Source organism: Danio rerio, chromosome 14 (genome assembly GCF_052040795.2).
Source record: "Danio rerio strain M-AB ecotype USA chromosome 14, GRCz13ab, whole genome shotgun sequence".
NCBI lineage: Eukaryota > Metazoa > Chordata > Actinopteri > Cypriniformes > Danionidae > Danio > Danio rerio.
The window spans coordinates 42,464,770-42,492,465 of NC_141034.1; the positions used below are offsets into that span (position 1 = coordinate 42,464,770).

General features: G+C 34.7%; 1 non-coding gene across 1 annotated transcript in view; it reads left to right on the forward strand.

Moving 5' to 3' along the window:
• The window catches only part of LOC141377566 (uncharacterized), a 356,961-nt gene extending 330,427 nt beyond the window's left edge, over window positions 1-26,534 (forward strand). The window contains exons 9-11 of the transcript XR_015507813.1: window positions 19,570-19,672; window positions 25,816-25,988; window positions 26,105-26,534. This is a non-coding gene — a transcript (uncharacterized LOC141377566). The remainder of the gene's footprint in view (window positions 1-19,569; window positions 19,673-25,815; window positions 25,989-26,104) is intronic.
• Window positions 26,535-27,696: the final 1,162 nt, after the last annotated feature.

Below are 27,696 nucleotides of genomic sequence, written 5' to 3' on the forward strand. Positions count from 1 at the left end.
TGACCACGGGTGCGTTTCCAAAACCAACGTTAGCTAACTAAGCTCGCATGTTCCATCGTTACAAACATAGTTTGTTGATTTGGCATGAATCTATTGTTCCAACGAACATTCGCAAACTGCATCGCAAACTTGTGTGCTTGCAACTACACCTCTAGAGCTGTAGTTAGAAGCATAGTTCCTGGTTGTGTTCAATTCCCTTATCCTCCCTATAGCCTATTCATTAAGAACATTTAAACATGGAATGATTTTCAAAATGGATCAGAAATATATAAATATAAATTATATATATATATATATATATATATATATATATATATATATATATATATATATATATATATATATATATATATATATATATATATATATATATATCCAGATTTCAAAAACAAAATTCTACTTAAACTTAACATTGACCAAAACCAAAAAGAGCATGTGTTTCTGATATTGAGAGATGGTTTGGCATTTGTTAGAGTCAAAGGTCAGGCAATGTTGTGTGATATAATTGGCCCATATATCAATAAAATGGCCTGAATATCACTTCTCAGCAAAACCTGTTTATTTCATATTTCATATTGGTTGTTTCTTTAATGAAGGACTGTCTTGACCTCTGAAACATCTAATATGAATAGAACATTAGGCTGTGTAACTTTTTCATAAATATGTCATCATGAATATGTCAACTTCCCCTCGTACCTTTTTTTCCACAGGATTTGATTGATATGACAGCTTATGGTCCAAACACGGTTATTTAATAGCATGTCATCAGCATGGAAACATGAGCTCAGTCTCATTATTTTGTATGTGTGGAGACAGCGATGTATTCCCACATTGATGGATGAAGCACTCGAGGCCAGTAAAAGATGTCTTGTCGTTTAATAAGCTGCTATATCGGGTGAAAATATTCTATTGACCTCCATGTAAAAATCACTGACAATGTATTGGAAACAATAAGATATATGCATAATCGTATTGATTGGCTGACAGATAAAATACAGTCTGACATCACATGAAGGTACGAGCGTTTATCATGCAAAGGTCTCGTTGAGATGTCAACCTCTCATAAAATGCAGTGTTACATTTCCTGTGATATATTGACCCACAGAAGCCTCCAGCCATTCCGTATATCATCCCTCAGTGTTTCCATACCAGAAATTGACTCGGATAGAATGGCTCACAGTGGAAGTGTTTTATTTTATTTTATTTTATTTTATTTTATTATTTTATTTTATTTATTTTTATTGTTTTTTTTTATTTTTTATTGTTTTTTTGATTTAATGAAACATACTTATATACTGTGGTATCATTGCTCTTAGTGTTTTCTTTTAGTTTAAATTTTATTGCCAGTATAATCATTAGTGTTATTTTAATTATTATATATATATATATATATATATATATATATATATATATATATATATATATATATATATATATATATATATATATATATATATATATATATATATATATATATATATGGTGACATGGTGGCACACTAGGTAGTGTTGTCACCTCACAGCAAGAAGGTTGCTGGTTCGAGCCTTGGCTGGGTCTGTTGGCAGTTCTGTGTGAAGTTTGCAAGTCCAAAGACATGTGGTATAGGTGAATTGGGTAAAGCTAAAGAAGTATGTGTGTAAATGAGTGTGAATGGATGTTAACCAGTTATATTTCAGAAAAAGTATATATATATAAGGGATACATGATATATTTGCGGTTATATCGTTATTTTGAATGTGATCGTTATTGATCCAATATCTTTAAGATAAAGATTACATGATTGTACTGACCTACCTGCCTTGTGCATACGTGGTTTGAATAAAATGCCCTTCCAAAGTGCCCCACATCCCCACCAACCCCACCTCCCGCTCTTCAGTTCGTGACAACACCCCATATATATATATACATATATATATATATATATATATATATATATATATATATATATATATATATATATATATATATATATATATATATATATATATATGTGTGTGTGTGTGTGTGTGTGTGTGTTTGTAAATCAGTAGTCAAAAAGTAAACGTATTAATGATAAGAAATTTAATTTAATTTAGAAACAAATAAATGTGGTAAAATACATAGGTATTTTATAATGTAGTTGTCATTTATAATAAAACTGACTTACGACACAACTCAGTAAAAATGTTATCTTATTTTACTATTTACTTATTTACTATATCTTATTTTTACTATTTTATTTGTTTTAGTTATAATTTTTTTTATTGAATTATATTTTTATTTATTAAGTCAAAAGTAAATCTCATTAGAAATTGATTATGTTTATTTTATAGAACACTTGACTTTAACATATATAAGCACCAATGCTATCACTTTATATGTACAGTATGCAGTAGTTGTTTTTTTTTTTCTTCTCAATGGCTGGCTAATGCACCTAATACAATATGAACCTTTTTAGAGCTGACTCACAGCACAAGCTGAATCATCTTGCTTGATATTCTGGATGTTTGGCTGCAGACCCTTTCAAAGACTCCATTCCAATCTGTGAGCGCAGGCTAAATTAGAATTTAACAACCTCCCCTTCTTTTTTAGGCTGTAAGGCATTATGCTAATTGGTCCAGTGGTTGTGACAGATGTGCTATGTTTTAATTAAAACACTTAATTCACCGATCTGCAAGGTCTCTACCCCACAGCACTCAGCTCTTACAGTCACTTTTGTTGAGGTGTGTTTGCTATGGATCTACATTACGAGTAAAAAAAAAAAAAAAAAAAAAAAACACCATTTAAGCAAGAGGGGTTTGTATGTGAGATCCTTGCTCCATTTACTCACATATTTGTTCTTGTTATCAAAGAAATGATTTTGTATTAGTCATCTCATCCAAACACTAAATACTGTCTTTAAACTCTCAAGATATCAACATTGGAAAAAAAGGCTTTTATTATGAAAATGTTAGCTTTAAGGCTATACATTATAGTACACTCAAACATAATGACCATATTCACATTTAGTCGATACAGTATATGCTTTTTAAACAACCTTTTGCTTCGGCCAGTATGGATCAGCATTCATCATGACATCACTCATCCCTTTCATTTTTCTGTCCAATCAAATGATCTATACACTAAAAAAATTATTCATTGGATTTACTTAAAAAAAAAGTGGTTACTGAATTTAAACAAAGAAATTAGTAATTTAATTAAAAAAAAAATTTTAAACGTTCAATTTAATATATTTGTTTAATTCAGGACATAAAAATTGTTTGCAACAACTTACATTATAGCCAGCATCAGGACGTGGCTGCACTGGGGTGCTGTTTTTGCACGTGTCAATGTTTATACATCAAAAAGAACACAAGTAATCCTGACAAACTATGCATCAGTCCAAAGCTACAACCCTCAAGGAGCCAATGCAGCTTGTTGTTTTTCATTGGGAAGCTTATAGACCATTTTGAGTTATGTAAACAAAAACAATGGTGCCAACGTGTTTCCTGTTGTACATTTATAATTTCTATAGCTTTTGAGAATCCAAATAGAGCCACATATTGATACTGTAAATAATGTTATGATAGCTGTTTTTACATCAAGTTATGATTGAATTGCCTCTACCTACGGTTAGGAAATAGTTAGATAACAAGCAGGAAATGTTTATGGGCCAATAACATCAAAACATTAAAAATGTATTTGCTAAATTTGTGTATTTTGTACAGAAAACACGTATTAGATATGGAGTGAATATCATTGTAATAACAAGACATACATGCATCCATTCCTGTACATCAGTTTATTTTGAAAGGTAAGAGTCCACAGAACAACATCCCGTTGAACACATTTAGTCCACTGACACAATAGTGTTGAATTATGAATGGTTATTCACTTACTGTATGTCACCGTTTCTGCCAGAGACCTGTTGTTTACATGTTGCTTACTATGTTACTTACACACAAAAATGACATCTTTGTAGTAAAAAGCAAGTCAATGGCATAGCTTACAGTGTTACAGATAAATCGAGACCACGAAATGAATGAAAAGTCAAAGTTGTAGTTACTAAAATCTGCTCAAAGCAGTCAAGTGTTTTGACGTTCTGCATATGCCGTCAGTATCAGTCAGTCACATTTAGCCAGTAGCTTCTTCCTAGTTTGACTGATGGAGAATTTAGCCAATGGCTGCATGATTTGGATTTAGTAAATCCAACGTCCTATGTTTTTTTTTTTTTGTGTGTAGAATCGGAAGCATCCTGTTCTGGCATTATCAATAAACACTGCTGCATCTACAATAAGTCAGATGATCATACAATTACTGTTGTGAATATTGTGATTAGCACACTAGTATCAGTTCTCTCAACTGAACTTCTTTTTGCTGTCTTTAAAGTCCTCGTTATATCAAAATTGTTTTTTGACCTCTATTTATGATGACAGGCTATTAAGTTTGATTTAAAACAATGACAAAATTCACATTTAGAAGATATTTGCATTTAAAACAGTCTCTCATTTCAGCCAGTATGTTTTAACGTTCTTGATGACATCACTCTGCACTGCATCATTTTTTTCTCCAATCAAACGATCTATAGAATCATCTATAGAAATGATCTATAATCGATCTATAGAAAGCATACCGTCCTGACATTAATAATAGACACTGATACTGCATCTGAAAGTAGCCAGATGTTCACACAATTATTGTTTTCTATATTGTGATTGGCACACTAGTGTGAGTTCTCTTAATCAATCATCCTTTTGCTATATTTAAAGTCCTTGTTAAATCAAAAAAGTTTTTTTTTTGCCTCTTATTATGATTATAGGCTGTCTATAGCCTAGTATTATTCAAAACAATGACAAAATTGACATTTAGACAATATTTATGTAAATCAGTGTCTCATTTCTGCCACTGTATCAGCATTTATGATGATATCACTCTTCTCTGCAACATCTTTTTTTTAACATCATATTGTCTGTCTAATCAAATAATCTGAAATTGAAGCATTTTACCCTGACATAATAGACACTGCATCTAAAATAAGTTGCTTGTGCACACAATGTTTTCTATATTTCACATGGCACATTAGTAGTACTGTAGTTATCTCAACCCATTATCTTTTTGGCTCTAATTATGACTATAGGTTATCTATAAGCATGCTTTAAAACTGGAAGCTGTTAGTTTAAACTACTTATTTAAAATGAAACAACACATTTTTAAAGTTTTTTTTTTTAGGGACAACTTAATTGTTTTATGTTCAATTCACTTAAATTTGTAAAAAACGATTGTTAACTTAAATATTTTTTATTAGGACAATATGAATGAATTGTGTAGACCCCATCATATTGTCAGAAAATAATAAAATTTAAATTTCAAAACTATATGCAGGTGACACAGTGGCACAGCAGGTAGTGTTGTTGCCTCACAGCAAGAAGTTCACTGGTTCGAGCCTTGGCTGGGTCAAGTGACGTTTCTGTGTGGAGTTTGAATGTTCTCCCTGCCTGTTTTTTTTTCCAGGTGCTCCGGTTTCCCCCACAGTCCAAAGACATGCAGTACAGATGAATTGGGTAGGCTAAATTGTCCGTAGTCTATGAGTTTGAACGAGTGTGTATGGATATTTTCCAGAGATGGGTTGCAGCTGGAAGGGCATCCACTGCGTAAAACATATGCTGGATAAGTCGGTGGTTCATTCCACTGTGGCAATCCCAGATTAATAAAGAGATTATTGAACACTAAACAATAGTGTGTGTAATTTTTTTGCATGTTGACTTATTCTTTTAAATTGTTATTTTGTCAGAACCTGCTGAAGTGCTGGGTGAGTCTAGAGAAAAATTTCCCCTTGAGGGACAATAAAGTATACAAACAAACAAACATTAAGCCGAAAAGAACATGAATGCATAAAAAATATATGCATCCCAAACTTGCAGTTTCTCATTTTTGTGATGACATCACTTAGCTTCTCGTCAGTTTTTCTTTCTGTCCAATCCAATGCTCAGTAGAATCAGAAGCATCCTACCCCCTTCAGTATAAATAGATAGTAAAATCAGTTCACACAATTAATGTTCTACAGTATATCTTGCATGACACATGGTATATTATATAGGGCCAACACAATTTTATAGACTCAAGTAATTTTCTTGACAATCCCATCACGCATACCAGACACTGGAAATTAAGGTTTATGATCTGGACCAATGCTATTTTTCTGACTTAAAAGTGTAAAAAATAAAAATGGATGTTTTTCTTATTATTATAATAATTATATCTATAATCTAGTATGCTCCAAAATTATGTCAAAATTTACTTTTTGAAAATATATGCATGTAAAACAACATGATGAAATTCTGTGCTTCAGCTTCTCATCAGTTCCCCCCGCCTATTATAAATAGTCAGTAAAGCTGCATCTGAAATCAGTTCACAATGAATGTTATATATGGTGAATGGCACAAAGTGCACTATATAGGACATACACAATTTAATAGGCTCAAGTAATTTTTCTTGACAATCCCATCACACAAATACCAGTCACAGGCGATTGTGGTTTAGTATCCATCTATCAAAGTTAGTCGAGGTGTGACACCCGGCAAATATTGGTGTAATGAATCTCCAGTCCATTAATCTAGAAAGAGCATGTCACGCTGGAGTGTGAAGTGTGAGAGTTGGTGGGCAGCATGTTAGGGAGATATGTAGTGATTGTCACCTGTATGAGTCACACTCATGGCTGATTAGAGATGAGCGTGAGGCGCAGCGTGATGAGGAATCAGCGAGGGGGAAACTGCAGGTGGCTGACCTTTTTTTCCACCATCTCCATCTGTCTTCATTTCTCCACAAATGTTCTTCTATTCTCCCACTAAATCCCAATTCTTTCACTCTTTTGAACAAACAAGCACCCTCTTGGGCTCGGAATGTGATTGTGTTTGAAGTTATCAGCATTCTAGTCAATGTGTACCACAACAAGCCCTTTTCAGCGCTGAAATACAGAAAGAAAAGGTTCACAGATGTTTAATCTTTACTTATTGGTTTGTGTTCAAAATGAAATATTCTTTGAAACTATTTGAAACAGCATGACTGGTTAGTTTTTAGTGTTACTTATAAATTATTGTAGAATTTATTAATATTTCAAATAGTATGCTTAATCACTACATGCCATTGCTTTGTTTTTTAAAACTATTAAAAACTGCTCTGTAAATGATTTCTGTTGTTTTTACAGTATTAAACTGCATTTCTCAACAGTTTCTTACTTTAAGTCACTCAAAGTCACTTAAATAACCTTTCTTCCTCATTCTGATGCTCGGTTTGAACTGCAGCAGATCGTGTTGACATGGTCTACATGCCTAAATGCATCGAGTTGCTGCCATGTGATTGGCTGATAAGACATTTGCGATTTGCTTTCCATTGGGGTGGGTCTGTGGCAGATCTACTCTGATCCTGAGACACAAAAGCACTGAAAGGATCATATGCACAAGTTGGTGCAGTCCACAGAATGCCTTTGACCCATTTGAATTATACATAGATTGATATATTTTATAGCAAGATGCAGGAGATTCATCATAAAAGCTGTAGAGTATTGTTGCCACAAAAATATCCACATTAATTTCTCTCGAGTTTTTTTTTTCCTTCACTTTCGTCAGTTGGTGAAGTTTTTTCCTCGCCACTGTTGCCACTCACTGGCTTGCTTGGTTGGGACTTGTGGAGCTGCGCATCGATGGATTTTCTCTTCAGTGTTTGGACTTTGAGTACTGAAATTTAAACCACACTGAACTAAACTAAACTTCAACTCTGAAAACTGGACTGACACAGTTTCAATTTACTAGACCTTTTGTGTTCAGCTGCTTTGACACAATCTACATTATAAAGCGCTACATAAAGAAAAAAAGAAATGAATGGAATTCACATAATTCCATCTAGCAGCACTAAAAACATCATCTCTCTTTTGGGTCCACTTTGTTTGAAAGCTGACCCTTTGTTGGTCACTGTCACAGATATGATGGACGTCATAGTGGAAGACCGAACTTATATTCACCAAAAAGTACATTATATGATGAAATGTTGACATGCTCGATGCTGACTCATTTTTCATCAAATACTTTTTTGAGAACTGGTATGTGTAAGAGATCGTGAGTTACCGGAGGAACCAAAAAATACGAAACGAAGGGTTCCTTCCATGCACCCTTCAAACTGAGACAGCCTTCAACAGCACTTTATGACATGGCAGCTGAAGTATGCATCCTTACTAGGATTGTTTGAAAAGAACCTGAAGTTTTTATTTTTATTTTTATTCTTATCATAATTTTTTTTTCTTCTGAGTCTGTCATTGAGTCATTTTTGTACCTGATTCTGCTGTTGATTACTTTGGAGCTAGACTCACCAGCCACTTCATTAGGAGCATGTTGTTAGTTGCATGTTTAGACCTCATGAAGGCCATAAATCATCATATTGATTCAACAGTGCTGGAAGCATTCCTCAGAGATTTTTATCCATATTGACATGACAGCATCATAGTTGCTGCAGATCTGGCATGTGAATCTTTCATTCTACTACATCCCAGAGATGCTGTAATTAATCTTTTGGATCTACCTGTGACTCTACTTGGATCTACCTGTGTTATCGTTACCATTTGAGTGAACTCATTGTAGTATAATTGTTAATAAATCCGCATTGTGATATGACATTGTGTACCTTGTATGTACATTGTGTTATCTTGCTAGAAGTATCACAAGATTAGTAGACTGTGTTGTCATATCGCATTGGTTGCGTATATATATATATATATATATATATATATATATATATATATATATATATATATATATATATATATATATATATATATATATATATATATATATATTCACAGTACTTCTCTCTCATAGCAGAAGGATTCATGCATGCAAATACAGTATCCATTGCATTGTCTGCTTAGTTTCATATAATTAGTTCTTGATTTTGCACTCTTAACTCTCATTTGTAGCTAAAACTGGTGGCCTCCATCAGTGGCCTATGCCAATTGCCAATACATCAGGCAAACTCCTTCCAGTGTAATCGACATGTGGAACACACAACATCTAGCCTTACAGACTCTCACCAACTTTAAATACATACAATATTCAGTTAGGTTGTGGGGTTTAAAGAATGCTTAGCTGGTACTAAAGGGGCAAAGATAATATGTCCATTACACTGTTGAAGCAAGGCAGGGTAGAGCCACTCTTTCATGTTGTTAAAAGTAATCATGAAACAAACTTCTGAGATTTGCAGCAAAAGAGTCTCATCAGACTAGTCAATATTTTTTAACTGTCCTCTATCATTCAGTTGTACTCTCAGATTGCTGTTCTCAGCTGAAAGGACTGTCACCACTGTGCTTTTTTTCTGTTGCTGTAGCTCATCTGTTTCAAGGATAAATATGTTTAGTTTTCAAAGAGGCTCTTCTGTAGACCTCCACTGCAACACATTTTATCTGAGTGACTGAATACTTTTTTCTATCATGTATGCCTGTTCTTCTCTAACCTCCATAATAAGTAAGCCATTTTCACTGACAAAATTGCCACTCACTGGATATTTTTCTCTTTTTCTGACAATTTTTGTAAACCCTAAAGGTGGTTATGCAAAATCCCTTTGGACCAGTAGTTTCTGAAAGACCAAGACCAGCCCATCTAGCACCAACATCCATTACACATTCAAAGTCTCACAAATCGAGCATTGCATTAGTTCAGGCAGGACACGTCAGTCAAGATTGCATTAGCTAGCAGTTATTCATGTACCAATCAGATTTTTACCAATCTACCAATTTGGATCATACATCCAATCTGTCTTCAGCTTTTGGCTGCTCGCCAATTCTACACTCTGTCCACCATACCCAACTCCTCCTAGCTCATTTCTGGTATCTGATCAAAGTACATGTCTCTGTCATTTATGTTAACTCATAATTAATTATAATTGTTGGTAACACTTTACAATAAGGTTCATTAGTTAATGCATTTACTAACATGAACTAATCATGAACAACACATGTACAGCATTTATTAATCATAATTAAACATTTGCTAATGCATTGTAAACGTTCAAGTCCATGCTTGTTAACATTAGTTAATGCACCATAAGTTAACATGAACTAACAATGAACAACTGTATTTTCATTAACTAACATTTATTAACATGAATAAATACTGTAGTACATGTATTGTTCATTGTTTGTTCATGTTAGTAAATGCATTACTTAACATTAACTAATGAACCTTATTGTAAAGTGTGACCTAATTGTTTATGCATGATTTCCAGTTCTGTTATATTACCCCATGGGGGAATTTACTAGCTGCTGCTATCCCCGCTCTTTCCAACCATGCCTGCCTTCATTGACAGGCAAGTGGAGTTTTGCCCAGAAATGAAAAATTCCACTAACATTAAATAATAATAATAATAATAATTATTATTATTATTATTATTATTGTTATTATTATTATTATTATTTACATTTCCTCATCCACCACCAGTGTGCAGCATCCACCTAGATGACACAACGGCAACCATATTGCACCACACTGCACACCACACACCAGCTTATTGGTGGAGAGGAGACAAAGTGATGAAGCCAATTATGATATGGGGACGTTTAGAAGGCCATGATGGACAGAATCCAGTGGGCCAATTTAGCCAGGATGTCGGGGTTAAAGCCCTACTCTTTTTTAAAGGACAGCCTTTAGAAGGTGGTAAAAAAAAAAAACTAACATTAATCAGGTTGAAAAGCAGTAAGAAGTAATCAATCTAAGGCCAGAACTCAAGTCCAGCAGATAGTTTACTCACTTGTTAAATTGCCCCTTTTCCTGGCCAAAACAAATGGGTGCGCTTATGTGTTCAAAAGGAAACACATTAAATATTCCGGCCTGTGAATTTCCCCTTAAAATAGTGCACAATTTGCAAAAGTCATTGTCTTGTAAGAACCTTAATAGCTCAATAGCGGTCAGAGTTAAAAGAAAAATAGTCCCATTAGCTTGGCCAGTGTATTAAACTGATCATGTATTAGCTCGCTACAGTGGCGGAGGCTGCTTTGACATATTGTTCGACAGACTTAAGGAAACAGCAATAATGCACTGCTGTTTGCTTGCTTTTTAATAAGTGCATGCCGACTTTAGAGAACACAATAAAACAGACGTGGATTATGTGACGGTGATAATTCTTGCTACCCGGTGCTAGCGTATTAACTCCATATGTCTTAGCGGGCTGCTTCTCATTCTCTTCTCTTTCCCCCCCGAGGCTCATGTCTCAAACGTGATCGTTCCCATCACTCCCTCTGTTTGCAGGCTAATTCCAAGAGTGAAATAAGATGATGAGACTTTTATGTGCTTGTGTCTGTTTGCGTCTGTTTGTGCATGTTTTGCTAGTTTAATACGCCTATTTCTTTTTCTAATTTTTTGCTTCTGAAGAGGCTCAATCATACATTTATTATTGCTGCTGCAAGAAAATGGTGTTAAAAGTGGAACAAAATGCTTTTTAATGGAATAATTTTGGAAACATTATACAACATTTCTGTATTTGTTTAGCTGTTTTGAGACTACAATTTGAATAAATTGTTCATTAGCTAAAGTGTATTGAAATGCTTTTTTTTATAAAAACATCACACTGTATATAAAAGAGTAAAAATTTGGTTAAGTAATAAAATATTAATAAATCTTAATTTGTAATGGAACTCAAACAGGTAATTAGTGTAGTTTTGTTTTATGTTTTATTCATTTTAAATTGTATAATTTTAATTTAATATTTAAATTTTTTATTTATTTATAATTTTATTTTATTTTAATTTGTATTTAATTTGATTTTTGTTATTTTATTTTATTTATTTAAGTTTCATTTTCATTTAATTTCAATACATTTTTTATTTTATTTATTTATTTTTTCAATTTTAATATTTTAATTTATTTTAATTTAATTATTTGTTTCATTTATTATTTTCTATCTTTTTTGATTTTGTTTATTTTTTATTCATTCATTTAATTTAATTTAATAAATTATTTTTAATTGTCATTTCATTTTTTAGTTAGTTTTATTTTATATTTATTTTTACTTATTTTTTTATTGAATTATTTATTTTTGTTTGATTTTATTTTTAAATGTATTTATCATTTTAATTTATTTTAGTTTATTTTTTAATAATTTTAAATTTTATAATTTTAATGTAAATAAACAAATTTAATTCAATTTTTATTTAATTTTAATTTAATTTGATTATTTTATTTTTATCCATTATTTTATTTTATTTTATTTTATTTCCTCCAGGTGGTAGCTTCAAGAAAAGTTAGCCTTAGAGCTGTAAAGCCCTTCCAGTGTCATCATGCTTGATATGCAGACATGCTTACTTGCATGATTGGTTTAAAATGTATGTGCATTTATTTTTGCATATATCGCAGATGCATATGCCTACATATTGAAGCTCTCAGGAGGAAAGGTATTGGATCTAACCTTAACCCATTAGATGGAGAAAAATACAGCATGTCATGACAGATTACTGTCAAAAGGGCAAGCCAGACAGCACTTTTCTTTCAGTGCGAAAGACGGGGTAAATAGCAACAAGGGCAAAAATATAAGAAAATCTGTCGTCCGCTTATAGGCCCCAGCCCATCGGCCCTAAACAGACAGCTGTGGTTAAGCCATTTTCCAGCTCTAATCTCTTAATAAGATTATAAAATAGTGAAAATATGTTTACGCATTACTGGTCATAATTACATGTCTTGTCATATTCAAGGAACTGATAAATATGCCCTGAGTCCACAATCTTACATATTAGCTTGAATTTGTGCTAAATGTGCATAATGGATTGTTTGGCATGTTAAATTGAAAACGAAAAAAAAAAGCTCATAAAAGATGAGAGAATGTATTTTCCTTGCGGCATGCGGACAGTACAAAGTGATACAGTAGGGGAAAGTTAAAGTGTTTGTTTTGAATTCTAATTAGTTTTTAATTAACTTTTTCAATGGACTTTTTCGCCCTGTAAACATGCAGAATAATCTGGAGTTATGGAATAAGTACATGAAAAAATAGATGATGTATTATTGGGGGGACAAAACTTTTGACTGCTTTTCCTTTTTAATGCTATTATGTGTGCATTACATTTCACGTGCATATGCAAGGTGACTGGCATTGAAATGAAAACATAAAATATACTGGACCATTAATAGTTTAATAATTAAAAACTATATATATATATATATATATATATATATATATATATATATATATATATATATATATATATATATATATATATATATATATAATTTGAAGGAGAACATTAACGATTTGAAATATAAAAAACTGAATGTAAACTATATTATTGAAAAACAAACTTGCAGGAGTTAATTGTCACAAGGGTGATGCTGACAAAGGAGTTGCAGATCCAAACAGGGTTTATTAACAAGAATGGTCAGGCAAGCAACAGTCACAATTAGGAGTAAATTATGGTGGCTGGGAAGTGCAAAACAACATTACATAAGTGTGAATGAAGCTCGATACAAATTTACATTTTGGAAAACAATTTTACCTATCATAAGACACAATTTTATAGGAAAAACAATTTTACCAAGCACGAAACAAATTTACAATCAAAGATTCTTAAAAAAAAGGGAATGTACCACACACTGGAAGTGACGCAGTAAAAAGTGTTCTTGTCATTGGTGGTGAGCACGGTAAATTCATGTTGTGGAGTACATGGCGTAAATAAAGTTTATAGTGACCGAACATGGACTGCAGTTGAGGGTTTTTTTACCTGTTTTGTGGCAAACACACGAGCAGCTTAACATGGTTGTGTTGTGCTTTATGTGTGGTCGTTGTTTGGAGTTTCTAAAGGACGCAGACCAAATGGAAACACCAGACATACTGCATCAGTGTGTTCAATATTTTATCGAGGGCCACTCATATGCTGTTATCATGGACATGATGTCATGTGCTTGAAGACTCTTAAAAGTAAAACTGAAAGAAGCCGGTGTAATGATTTAACTGGTGTATGTGTTACTGGTGACTCTTTCCAGATGTAAACTATTCACGTTTGCAGAAACAAAACATGCCCATACCAAATAATTATTCTTATTACTTGGTGTCAGTGTCATTGTAAACATTATTAATTTTAATATTTGTGTGGCAGAGCAGTATGTAACCAAAATTAATGTAAAGAAATAATTATAATTTACATGTCATCAACGGGATTTAAACCCAAGACAAAAAGTTCAGCACAAGTATCAATGGACCTATCTAACTGCTATTCAGGACAACATGCTGTGGTCGGTTTTGATTTCGTTAACAGTCAACATATGTTGTGCTTTCGTTGTGGACTCGTGTTAACCTGTTTCCATGTACTCGGGTTTCCATGTTTCTACATACTCTCACACTGATATTTACTCAGAATAGCTCTAAATACCAAAACAAGGTTTTATCTCAGTTGTTCAAACAATGTATTTTATCGGTGTAGACTCATATTAACCTGTGTTCTTGGACTTGTGTTTACTTGTGTCCAACTGACTCGTGTTAACCAGTGTCTACAAGGTCTCACGCGAGGCAGGCAGCAGGCAACATAAACAAAACAACAAACATTTTATGCAGCGGATGCCCTTCCAGCCGCAACCCAACATTAGGAAGCACTCATACACTCTTGCATTCACACACATACACTACGGCAAATTTAGCTTATTCAGTTTACCTGTATACTGCATGTCTTTGGACTGTGGGGGAAACCATTGGCCTTCTTGCTGTGAGGCGATCATGCTACCCACTGTGCACCATGATGCCCTTATTTATATACACAGTTGGTCAGGATTATTAGCCAGTAAATTAATCAACAGCGCTTTAAAAGAGTCTGACTAAATATAAATGTGCTTTGTGGCATAAATGTGACTTGTTGTAATCATTTCATAATAGTGTTTTACAGGCCTCAAACAGTCTAATACTCATCCCTATTGCAAAGACAGAATGTGTCAGAGCAATGATGCACATAAATTCCCCACTCTTTAAAATATATGCCATAAATTAAGCAACCGATGGCTTGCATACAGACTGGCTGACTCAAGATATTGTTTCTAGTCTCTAGATGAAGAGCGATCATGCAGCATAGTCAGAAACACACCTGTCAGAAGCACAGACGCTAATCTCTTCCTATTTACAGCCCGGATAAATGATCCACAGACAAATGCAGCTTCCCTTTGGGTGTGACAGAAATGTGATTCATGCAAAGACTGAAAACAAAGAATATGAAGAGCAGTATATTTTAAAAAGCTGTTGAATTCTTTGTTCGAAGGCATCTCTGACTAAAATGGCTAGTTGCGTGGATGATATCTGACTGGCGAGAGTGTTTATAGAGGAAACAATGTCATTATTGACAACAGTGCTGGGAATTCATGAGGAAAATGTTTTTTTTTATTTTTGTCAGACTGCATCTCTGGTCACCTCAGCCCTTTATTTATAGACTTTCTACTAAAAGACTCAATGCTTTGAGTGAGCAATGACGTTCTCGCATAAATGGCCTTCTTGCTGAAAGGACAGCAGTCTTCTGTTACACAAAATGTATAGAATACAGAGTAAAAAAAAAAAAAAGTGCATCGAACCAAAAACAATACATCTTTTGAGCAACATATTGTTATGGTTTTTATAGAGCTGTTATCAAAAGAATGAAGTATGAAAAGGCTGCTTGATTGATCTGTTCAACTGTTTATCTCTTAGAAAACAAAGCTTTGTATTGTTTCAGAATGGATTATCTTAAGATACTTATACACAGGTGAGGTCAGAATTATTAACCCTCCTGAAGCATTAGCCTGCCTTTGTTCTTTCTCCAATTTCTGTTTAATGGATTTTTTTTAACACATTTCTAAACATAAAAGTTTTAATAAGTAAATTCTAATAATTGATTTATTTCATCTTATATATATATATATATATATATATATATATATATATATATATATATATATGTATATATATATATATATATATATGTATATATATATATATATATATATATATATATATATATATATATATATATATATATATATATGTATATATATATATATATATATATATATATATATATATATATATATATATATATATGTATATATATATATATATATATGTATATATATATATATATATGTATATATATATATATATATATATATATATATATATATATATATATATATATATATATATGTAGTATGTATATGTATTGCTTAAGGGTGACGCAATAGGTAGTGCTGTCGCCTCACAGCAAGAAGGTGGCTGGTTCGAGCCTCGGCTGGGTCAGTTGGCATTTCTGTGTGGAGTTTGTATGTTCTCCCTGCGTTCGCGTGCGTTTCCAAACACATGTCGTACAAGTGAATTGGGTTGGCTAAATTGTCCATAGTGTATAAGTGTGAATGAGTGTGTGTGGATGTTTCCCAGAAATGGGTTGCAGATGGTAGAGCATCCGCTGCGTAAAAACATGCTGGATACATTGGTGGTAATTCCTCTGTGGCGACCCTGGATTAATAAAGGGACTAAGCAGAAAGGAAAATGAATGAATGAATGAATGAATGAATGAATGAATGAACAAATTAATTAATAATAATTTAACTTAATTTGTTTTGGGACAACATGAAGGAATTGTGTGGAACCCAGCATTTTTTACTGTAAATACTGTGATGTTTTTACTACATTAAAAAACTTTCTAGGAATAAAGTCCGTATTTACTGAAAATCTACACTTCTGCATATTCAATTTTGGCAGGATGATTAAAACACACACTACAACCACTGATGTTTGGCTTTACCAAATTTAAAATATACAAATGCGAGTGTTATTATCAGCATATAAAGCCTCTTCTTTGCTTCTTTTATGCTTTCTCACACACACACACTTTGATTCTCCAAGCACACTCACTGCACTCTTCCTCTTCCATGAATCCCTCACTTGTCTTTTATTATTTATTGCCATTCAGGAAGAAAGGTGGGTGTCTGTTGTGTGGTGTGGGGGGAGCTTCGGTGCGATCATAAAGCATGTCAGGATAAATACGTGGATACATTCACATTGCAAATGAGGGAGTCTGTGCTAATGTTTACTCTGCCACTGTGATTTATGACAAAGACATTCAGGGACTATCATTAGTTTAATATGAGTAAAAAGCCTTGCCTTGTGCGCTTCATATTTTGACCATCGCAACCTTCTGGTAAATAAAGCAAAGCAGCGGTGTCACTTCACTGCAGATAACATCACTCAGTATGCAGGAATAATCTCGCTCTGCTTTATAGGAGTGCTATCTGCTCCTGCATGGATATTAAGATATGAAGATGTTCGTGTCAATGAGTACAGGCACAGCGACTGTCTGCGAGGCGTCATTTTTTTCTTTATTGTTGTTATGTGCGACCACAGAGTTAGCATTTCAGTTATCTTACATAGTCCTACAATATCTTATCAACTTCAGTTGTGATCCAGAGACCACATGTTGTAGAAGTAGACATGAACATGTTGCGGGTGATGTTACATGCTGGAGGGTTATGTTCATCGTGTCCCTTGAGTAAAAAACAACCATAGAGGTTTAAATGCTCTATATACTGTAAATTGTCTTGTATATGATGAAATACTTGCTACTTTTGACTGTTATTTTTGAATGGCTGTAAATAGGAAATTATCCTTTGTCACAACCAGCAGGATGTAATTGCTGTATAGCATTAGTCAGTTAAGTGAACTACACTTAGCAGATAAGTGCACACCTGACTAATGAAGGAATTCACTGCCTTATTATGGTTAAATGCATTGTTGAAGAAAGCAACTAACTAGCCAGTAATGAATGGTTCCCATACTGTGTTGCATAAACCATAGTTGAACCATGTTGGTTAGAAGTCAGGTGATATGGTGTTATATGCACTTACTGGCCACTTTATTAGGCACAGTTAACTAGTACCGGGTTACGCCCACTTTTTCCTTCAAAGCTGCCTTAATTTTTGTGGTATAGATTCAACAAGATAATGGAAATATTCTTTTATTTTGATTTTGGCTTAGTCCCTTTATTAATCAGGGGTCGCCACAGCAGAATGAACCACCAAATTTTCCAGCATATGTTCTGCGCAACGAATGCCCTTCCGGTGCTGGAAATATTCCTCAGATATTTTGGTCCATACTGACATGATAGACTTACGCAGTTGCTGCAGATTTGTCAGTTGCACATCCATGATGCCAATCTCCCGTTCCACCCTATCCCAAAGATGCTCTATTGGATTGAAATCTGATGACTGTGGAGGCCATTTGAGTACAGTGAACTCATTGTCATGTTCAAGAAACCAGTCTTAGATGATTTGCTCTTTATGACATGGTTTGTTATCCTGCTGGAATTAGCCATCAGAAAACGCTGTGGTCATGGTCAGGGATGGACATGGTCAGCAGCAATACTCGGGTAGGCTGTGGTGTTGACATGATGCTCAATTGGAAATAATAGGCTCAAAGTGTGCCAAGAAAATATCCCCCACACATTACACCACCACCATCACCACCAGCCTGAACAATTGCTACAAGGCAGTATGGATCCATACTTTCATGTTGTTGGTGTCAAATTCTAACCCTACCATCCAAATGTCGCAGCAGAAATCAAGACTCATCAGACCAGAAAATGTTTTTTCCAATCTTCTATTGTCCAATTTTGGTGAGCCTGTACAAAATGTAGCCTCAGTTTCCTGTTCTTAGCTGATAGGAGTGGCACCCGGTGTGATCTTCTGCCGCTGTGGCCCATCTGCCTTAAGGTGGGATGTGTACAGAGATTCTCTTCTGCATTCTCTGTAAAACCTACAGATGATTGTGCGTGAAAATCCCAGTAGATCAGTAGTTATTGAAATACTCAGACCAGCCCATTTGACACCAACAACCATGCCATGTTCAAAGTCACTTAACTTACCTTTCTTCCTTATTCTGATGCTCGATTTGAACTGCAGCAGATCCTATTGACCTTGTCTACATGCCTAAATGCATTGAGTTGCTGTCATGTGATTGGCTGATTAGAAATTTTTGTTAATGAGCAGTTGGACAGGTGTACCTAATTAAGTGGCCAGTGAGTATATAGTCAACCCCAAGTTATAATAATAATTTTGGGTTTGACTGTATACAAATTACCGCTTGATAAGTTTAATATTTTGTAACATATTGATGAAATTTTTTCCAAATAAATAATGCATCATTTGTAGGCTTTTGTGAATAAAATAACAAAAAAGTGCCATCTTTTAGACATGTTTTTATCATTTTTTAAATCATTTTTCTTTTACATCATAAGGGTTAAGAAACTTTTCTGTTTACATAAAAATTATGTGTATTTGTGTGTTTGCTTGTTTGTTTGTTTGTTTATTTGTTGACACTATACTTGTGAATGATAAATACTATTAAATGCATTACATAATTCAAACAAAAAACAACAAAATAAATAAATAAATAAATAAATACATTTCTGCTAATTGTCGCAGTGAAATAAACAAAAAAAATATTATTATTATTATTATTATTGTTATTATTATATTCTGCTGAACTTTATTTGTTTAAATAGATTCTAGATAGTAGCAAAAATGCAAAATACATTACCCCCCCCCCCCCCCTCTCTCTCTATCTCTCTTTTTCATATAGGCTGGTGTGTCAAGATCATAAAGTGTCAAAAGTATCCCGGGAGGGTGGAAGTGGCTCTGGACACAGAAGACCTGCCCTCTTCTGGCTGCTCATGAGCAAAATGGTAAGCGTAATTGACTTTTTGTACAGCTTTTGTAGTCTGTCTTTATCTCAGCCCTATTAAAATGATCACATATGAAATGAAAATTTAAGGAATAAAGGGGGAATGAGAATTATGCATATTTCACAAGAACCGACCATGAATTCATTGCGTTCTTCCTACAAATGCAAATCGTCTGCGTTTCGAAAGACTGTAGATGATTGTTTCACTGCCTCAGTGACCTAAAAATGTTTTTTTAATCTAAACAGTGTGAATAGCAGAAGCACAATTAATAAGCCAAACGTGTGTGCATTGGAAACAGTACAAGTTCAAAAAGTTAAACTTTAAACCTCACACAAATACAGTAGGAAGAATTAGTTAATTACAGACGTTAAAATATGTAAAATTGCTTGCTCAGAAAAGTAAGGGTAAAATTGCACACACACACACGCACACACACACACACACAAATATAGCCGCTATCTCTCATTCTCTCATGCACACACACACACACAGTGGCACAATTTTAAAAAGAGCAGAACGAAGATGAATTTCCTCATTAAGAGTGTTTTTAATGCATGGAGAAATAATTTATTCATGAAAATTAACAAATGATTCATTCCACTCCAAAGTTCTTGCAGTGACTGAGAACAGAGATATGCTGTTATTATTCTAGGCTGACTTCTCCCCTCCGCACTCCCTGAGATGATGTTATTCACACTTGACTGATTACAGGTATTTTGATCACCTCTGAGAAGCATCATATTAGCTGCTTTTAATGACTAGTACGTGGCTGCTGTTATTTTTAATCACGCAATGACAAAATCCTAAGTAATTTAAGCTAATTTCATTCTGCTCAGCACAAGAAATTACGTGAAATGGAAAACCGATTTTTATGTTCCTCTTGACTTACAGTGAACTTCAGAGACTTGTTTTTTTGATGGATAAGTTGATAGAAATAATTATTGTTTGTTGTGCGTCAGGAAGTAATGAAGTAACTTTTTGTATTATTATTTTGGGTAAAACTGAGATGTCTCATTTTGGTTTGTCATCTGATTGACTATAGCTTTTTTGATATGCATAAACAGCATATTAAGTTGTCTATTTTCATGTTTTAGTAGAATGATATTTTAAGTTATTATTGAATAACAGATTTATTCATGAAACAAACTCTCTTTATTCTGAGCTTTGTTTATTGAAAAAATAAAATGCAGTTGTCATATGAAATGTCATTATAATTTAAACGTATTTATATTTTAATATTTTACAAAAATATAATTATATTTTAAATTATAATTATATTTTAATTGTATTTTAATAATTGCAATTTAATAATATTGCTGATATATCATATATACATTATTATAATATATAATATTGCTGCCAATTGGTAAAACCTAGCAATGTGAAGGATTGTAATAAAGACTCATTGGTTAGCACTGTTACCTCACAGCAAGATTGTCACTGGTTCCAGTACCGGTTGAGCCAGCTGGCATTTCTATGTGGAGTTTGCATGTTCTCCCCGTGTTTGTGTGGGTTTTCTCCAGGTGCTCCAGTTTCCCCACTGTCCAAAGACTTGCGCTATAGGAGGATTGAATAAACTAAATTGCCCATAAAGTATGAGTGTATTTGTGAATGTGAATGTGTATGGGTGTTTTCTAGTACTGGGTTGCGGCTGGAAGGGCATCCGCTGCATTAAACATATGCTGGAAAAATTGGCAGTTTATTTCGCTGTGATGACCCATGATAAATAAAGGTACTAAGTCGGAGAAAACAAGCTAGTTTTAACTTTATTAATTCATTCATTTTCTTTTCAGTTTAGTCCCTTTATTTATCAGGGTCGTCACAGCGGAATGAACTGCCAACTAATCCAGCATATGTTTTATGCAATGGATGCCCTTCCAGCCTCAACCCAACACTGGGAAACACCCAAACACTATTGCATTCACACACATACATTGCGGCCAATTTAGCTTATTCAGTTAATCTATAGCGCATGTCTTTGGATTATTAGGGAAACCGGAGCACCCGCAGGAAACCCACATGAACACGAGGAGAACATACAAAGTGTACACAGAAATGCCATCTGGCCCAGCTGGGACTCGAATCAGTGACCTTTTTGCAGTGAGGTGTTCGTGTTACCCACTGTGCCACCTTGACACACTAAGTTTTAATTTAAATATTGTAATTTCATTCATTCATTCATTCATTCATTCATTCATTTTCTTTCGGCTTAGACTGAACCGCCAACTAATCCAGCAAATATTTTCCAGTACTGGCAAACACCCTTACACTCTTGAATTTTCACACACTTACACTTATACACTATGGACAACTAAGTTATTTCTACTGTTAATTCATCTATAGTGCATTTCTTTGGACCATGAGGAAAACCAGAACATGTAAACATGTAAACTCCTCAAAGAAATGACAACTGCTGACCCAGCCGGGACTTGAACCAGCAACCTTCTTGCTGTGAGGTGACAGTGTTAATCACTGAGCCACTGTGACACCCCTTGTTGTAATTTCACATGCTTAAAAAATAATTTTTTAAAATCCATTTTTTTTTTGTCTTTGATCCCTTTATTAATTTATCAATTTTAAACTACCTGACAAACTGCTCTAAAGTTTGCAACTATATAGTGTACTGTCATAATAGAATCCCTTCAAACATGACCAAGAACAAGATCAGCCTTAAAAAATAGTCACTTTTTACTCTATGCAAACTTAGTTTAGTATTTTCTAGAACTCCCACAGAACTGTCAAACCTGCTCAGGCTCTTTGTTTTGAGATAATAAAAAAAAGACAATTGTCACAATCATTACGAGCGTTTAGTTTCGAGAAAACAGAGCAGCTTAACACAACATAATTCAAAAGCATAAGGAATGATGGGAAGTCAAACCCGCTTTCTCCTGGCACTGACTTCAGTTAGCTGCATAACATCTTGGAAAAAGAAAGAAAAAAAAAAAACAATCTGGCAGTTCTTTCTTTTCCACTGGCAAGTAAGGGAGGATGTCACCCATGTCTAGGCTCAGGAGAATAAAACTGAAAGGACACATATTGATGCAACTCTCACACATTCGTTTGTGTGTGTGTGTATATGTGTATGTGTGTGTGTGTGTGTAAAAGAAAGAGAGGCCAAGAAAGGAAGAAAGAAAGCAAGTGATGATAATGAGCAATGGACTCAGTCAATTCACAATGGGACAGAACGAGTGCTCAGAGAATAGAGACTGGACAGATCTTTAGGAACAGTGCTGGGTGAAGCACGGGATCTGAGTAAAAGTGCAGATACCCTAGTAAAATATTACTCTCAGCTAAAGGTATTATGTACATTTTTAATAAATAAGATGTTTTAAATTACATTATTTGTTGGTGTATTTATAAAAAGCACATATGATGCGTAAAGTATATACTGCTCAAAAAATAAAGGCAACTTTACTGGAGTTACTTTGTGCTGTTTCAGTTTTCTCTCAATTTTTTTGAGCAGTTATATAATAATTTACTTTCCAAATGCTGTCTAATGGCTAACCAATGTTTGACTAATGAGGAATTCAGTATAAACAAATAAATAAATAAATAAATAAATAAATAAATACTATATGTGCAGCTCTGTCAAAAGAGTAAACACAAGAAAGTTTGGTGGTGATGATGAATTGAAAGGATGTAATTTATTTATTTATTTTTTTTAAGAAAATGTGAAATAAAATTTTGATATCATGACTAAATGTAAATCATTGTGTATATGCAGTATTCAGCTTTTTAAATTTACTTCAGCCAAAATACTAAAATAATTCATTTCAACTTACATAAGTAAATATAACATATCACAGTTGATCACCTTATTGATAATTCAATTTATGGTGATGTGCAAACAATTGAACATATTAAAATATACTAAACATGACACAATTGAGGTGAAATTTTAGGAAAGTTGTGTAGCACTTTATAGTGTGCTACGGTGGATAGATTTGACTCACTGATTCTAAGTGATTAAATTAGTAAATTAGAGCAAGTCTACTGAAACATGATTCTCATTTACAATGTTAAACTGCAAAAATTCTGCATTAATAACTGAATTGTTTAATAGACACTTGCTTTGACTGGTTCATTTGGATCAGTGAGTCATTAACTGCAGGCTCATTTCCAACAGATCATTTGAATTCATTGGAGACTCACTCTAAACAGATCATTTGAATCAGTGAGTCATTAATCGGAGACTCACTCTGAACAGATCATTTGAATCAGCGAGTCATTAATTGGAGACTCACTCTGAATAAATCCTTTGAATCAGTGAGTCTTTAACTGGAGACTCACTCTGATTGGATCTACTGAATCTACTGAGTTGATTGCCTCTCTTCATAAATCAACAAATTTATTTTCAATAATTAACTGGTAACTAATATATTTTAAAAGTTAAAGTTATTATAGTTAACAAGCAGTTATATAGTATAAAGGTAATATCTATTTGTACATGTCCAGTGAAATGTATGTATGTATTAAGTGTTGTCTTTGATGTCCTCGATAGTTGGCATCAGGTAATTGGCAAGAATCACGAATGACACTCTCTTGTATCTTAGTGATTGATGTTTTTCCTCAAAAGAATATACGTTAGTATTGTAGTGAGGAATAAATTATGTCCAAACAGTTACTGTCCTCCACTGCAGAAGTCTTGGCTGGCCTGGTGGAGGCGGTCAGTAATGTCAGAAGGAGGATGGCAAATGCATGCAGAAAGCCTTTTCTGTCTCCCTGCTGTGCTGGAAAGAAAACTGAGACCCCGTCTTGCACCAACCGAAGCCTTGGCAGTGCCAATGTCAAGCATCAGGAGGCGCTTTGCTGAAAACACATCGCTGGGCTGTCAGAAAGAGAGCATTTCGGATGAATAGTTCAGATGGTAAAGAAACAACGGATGGATAATATACCCATAGGGGACAGGTCCTCTATCATGGAAAACTCTCTGCTTAAAGGAAATAAAAGATTAGGTATGCGCACGTTTCTATACACCAGACAGCAGCCGCTAACCTCGCTCAGACTCGGGCTGGGTTGCTGCCGCTGCTGCTCATTTGTCAGAAGGATCAGGTTATGAAATTGCTGAGCTCATGAGATTTGTAAATGATTCTTGCAAATCATATTCTAGACCTGATTCAGCACTAGCCACAGACCGGGGCATGTTTTTTGACCTACTGTGCCGGAGGCTGCCATGATGGCTCTGTGTTTGTATTTGTTTACTGTAAGTCTGCTTTTACAGACTGTTCAAAGTTTTTGCTGAATCATTGTTAGTTTCTAGAAGAAGGTAAACCCCAAAATGAAGTTATGAACCATCAATTGTAACAGGATAATAATAGCAGAATAATTGTATTGTGAGGCGACATGATGGTGCAGTGGTAAGCAGTCACCTCACAGCAGTAAGATCACTGTTTCGAGTCCCAACTTGGTCATTTTTTGTTGCCCATTTGGCATTTCTGTGTGGAGTTTGCATGCTCTCCCTGTGTTGGCTTGGGTTTTCTCCGGGTGCTCCGGTTTCCAAAGTCCAAAGACATGCGGTATAGGTGAATTAAATAAACTAAATTGGCCATAGTGTATGTGTGTACACATGCACGTTAGCGTTAGCTGTTAGCGTCAGCAAGGGCTATTCGACCATGCGTGCATACGCGTGCGCTTGACCCAGAAGTATAAATCAGCCTTAAGGGGATTGGGATTGGGATTGGGCCTTAAAGTTTCATGGTGGGCCATAAAACATATTTACTGATGTTTTAAAGGTGAACAAATGTTTGGGTTTATAGGGACATTTGTAATGTTATTCTGAGAGTAAAATGTGGTTTTAAATTCTTTATGTATTATTATTATTATTGTTGTTGTTGTTGTTTTTGCAATTTAGCTGCACACCATATGCTATATATAGAGGATATTAATGACTGGTCGACTTTTCTGCTATATGTGAGGTCATGACCTGCCATGAGAAGTGTAGAAGTAAAGAAACACAATTAGGCTGTTAAGGGACGCTGTGTGAAAAGAGACAGATGAGAGTGTCCAGGTAAGGATCGCGGTCTCCAGTTCTGTTGGGACACCCGTGCCTGTTAATTAGCGCTCACCAGATGGAAGTGAACACATTCCACTTGGGAAGGTCTCCGCAGAGAGAATATTGCGCTTAATACATTATTTATTTGCAGACTCTGTGGTATCGCCAACTCCCAAATGACAGCGATCCACATGGGGCAAGGATAGGAATCCCATCCAAAGCGAGAATGTGCGTGTTCTTGCACATAAAATCGCTGGTAAGCTTTGGAATCCATGGAAGGAGCGTAGCCATCACTTCCTGATTTGAGGCTCTCAAGAGTGGCAGGTGGGTATCAGAGCTGCCTCGCACTTTTTAGAGGATGTCCTCCAAGGAGATGAGTTTGCTCAAGCTTCCTCGCAAGCAGCCATCTGTTAGAGTTCTAATCTTCCCTTCTTTCTTAGTCTGGAGAGACAAGACGCCACACCCTGGCTCCTTTATTTACAGAAACCTCAACCGCAACAGCTGCTTATTTGCTTCTGTCCTAGTATAGCTTTTCAACTGGAGGCCAAGAAAACATTGCACATCTCCCAAGAATACCCATCGCTTCTCATAATCACCGTCTTGACGTCCCAGGGGCTGTTCTTCAGTCTGCTTTCTCGGTTTGCCATGTTCTGACCATATTATCATTTTCAAAGAGTGAAATTATGTGCAATTTATTTAAACTGAGGAAGCTTTCATGTACTGCCTCTTGTGTGTTATCAATAAAGTGAGCACAGAAAGAGAGGCATGATACAATAAAGGGGTCACGAAGGGGTCTTTTTGTTCTGTTTTCTGAGGTCCACTTTTAATGTTATAAAAATCTTTACATCAAAAACGATCTAATTTAGAAGTATTTGACTAGTTTCTGTGTGTTTTTTTTTTATCCTCATCATCAAAACTTTTTTGTTTGAATGGGTGTGGCTAATTGTAGACTCAGAAGTAAATGCCAACTGATCTGATTGGTCTACAGTTTTGCATATTAACAGGAATAAACACAACATAGGCTCATTCTGAAAACAATGCTTTATATACATTTCTGAAGGTTGCGAATTATGTAGCCAGAAGTAAATATGGCATGTGTTTTGTCTTATAAAACGAATGCCATGGGACAGTATTTCGTTGTTCTTTTTAACATTTACCAGCTGACTGCTTACCTCCATAAGGACGGCTTTCCCGCTTTTACCAGTTTATCCAGTTGGCTTGCCATGTACATTGGCGGACTAGAGAAGCAGAAAGGAGTTGTCCACAATGACTGGAAAAGCAGGTAGGTCAAAAACAGAAGCCAAACAATAAAAAAAGTAAATAACTGAGAGAATGTGGTAAAATCGGAAAACATAGTTAAAATCAGATGAGGGCTTTTCTTTTTTTGGATTGCTTTTTAAAACTGTCATTTAAGTTGGGGAAAGTGGGTGAGTACTGGTCAATCGGTGCTTTTGAAAACACTATTGGTTGGGTTTAGGGAAGGAGAGAGTGGGTCAGTCGATTAGGGAGTTAGTCAGTCGACAGTGGCCTCTGCTGCATTTATGTGAGACGGACAGGTACGAATGACACTCCCATAGAGGAATTTGAGACACAGCAGCCTCTGGTGGATTTGCGCAAACAAAAACTGCAAAAAAACTTACCTCCTGAGACGTTTTTGGTGCTCTCCACAAATGTAAATAGCGGTACGTTTTCAGAATGAGCCTTGGTTGGATTAGTATGCAGTGAAGCGTAAGTGGCCATTGATAATTTGTGAAGCCAAAGCTCGTCCACCTTATTGCATCATAAAGTAGAAAATTCCATTTTTAATCATTTGGGTGATGGGTCATTCTTGAACAGTTCATTCATTTTGAACTAATCTTTTTTGTGACTGATTCGATTATTCTCACATGTACACATTTGTACTGGTGAAGGAGAAGATTAGTTCCCTTTTCGAGTCCTCTATGGGGTTTGAGTTGTTCGTTCATCATGTAAAAGACAGAAGCCACACATATGCATTCAGCGCCAGAAAAAAAATTGGTCTATCTCCTTTGAT